Raw genomic sequence first — 1,304 nt, 5'->3', positions numbered from 1 at the left:
ACCTGGAGGCATGATTTAAGTGTTTTTTAAGTTCGCTGGAATTCATATCCTTAGATACCACCGCATTGACCCAAGCCTGCTTTCGGCGAGAGGCCATTTTGCAGGAGCGGTCAAACCATGGTTGGGACCTGCCACTGATAGGCACAGAGGAGGATGGAATGAAGAGTTTCATACCTTGCAGTACCACATCAGCAACAGCGTCAGCAGCGGCATCTGGATCTTGCTACGGTTACGGGGGGTTTAAATGAAACTACCCGTACCGGCCTTTAAATGATGTTTATTAACAATAATTAAAATAAAATTTGAGCAAGGGTCGTAGGGTGTATTGTTGGTTGATCTAGTTCGCCCTTTGTTGCTCGGTACTCCCCTGACGTTGAAGACGCCGGTGCAGGCCCCTCAGCTGGAGGTTATGACTCGACGTGTCACAGGTGATTTCGGATTCTCGGTGTCCGGGTAACTAATCACCGGAACTTGGTGGAATTATATCCTTTAACGTTCAAAAATCTCATCCTGGAACCCTGTGAATGATGTCCACAGTTAAGACCACATTCTTATGTCTCCGCTGATTGTGAACCACGTGCGTCCGTGTCTATCATTAAGGGTGAAGCCGTAAGCAGGAGGTGTAGTTGTTCACAATCAGAAAGGAGTTACAATAATAAAAAAGAAAAGAAAGCGAAAGCAAAGAAAGAATAATTAATTTTGAAAAGAAAATTAAATGTTTGCTAAAATATTACATTTTAAAATAACTACAACTAAATTTTACAATTACTCAAATAATATTAACACGTGTCCAACACTTACCCTATCGGGGTGACGATAATCTTTGAAACTTATTTTTATATTATGTTAAGACTACAGGTGATCAAAAAAATAATATAACTTAGGTATTTTACGGCAAACGTGATAAGTCACTGCACATAATATAATGACGTGTTGCTATTACCGAGCGCAGCCGTGGTATGGCGATAGCCGGGAGACGGGTGACGCGAGCGAGCCTTTTTATGAACAGCAAAAAAACTCGCCTACGCTCGCGCACAAAAGTGTTAACGTTTTATTATTTATAAGTTTTATTATTTTATGTCATTAGGTTATTTTTATTTCATTATTTTATATAAAATAACATATGTAATGTAGATACAACGTTACAATACCCCCCTCGCTACGAAAGGATTTTATTATTAAAAAAAATAAAATCCTTTTGAGTAAAAAGTACTAAATTATTTATTAATCCTTTTAATTTTAAATCTTTGATATGCCAGGTACCTAGATTCTTTTTCTGACATATCTGCTAAAACATATACCAA

At 38.0% G+C, this 1,304-nt stretch overlaps 1 long non-coding RNA gene across 1 annotated transcript; it reads right to left on the bottom strand.

Annotated features, from left to right (window-relative positions):
* Positions 1–260: 260 nt before the first annotated feature.
* On the bottom strand, positions 261–960 carry LOC126970100 (uncharacterized). Its single transcript, XR_007730538.1, has 2 exons — positions 802–960; positions 261–518 (listed from the first exon to the last, which is right to left on the bottom strand). It is a non-coding gene; the product is annotated as an uncharacterized LOC126970100 (long non-coding RNA).
* Positions 961–1,304: the final 344 nt, after the last annotated feature.

This window comes from Leptidea sinapis, chromosome 20 (genome assembly GCF_905404315.1).
Source record: "Leptidea sinapis chromosome 20, ilLepSina1.1, whole genome shotgun sequence".
Lineage (NCBI taxonomy): Eukaryota > Metazoa > Arthropoda > Insecta > Lepidoptera > Pieridae > Leptidea > Leptidea sinapis.
The sequence above is the reverse complement of the archived record's forward strand: the minus strand, read 5'-3'. Positions and strand labels throughout refer to the sequence as shown.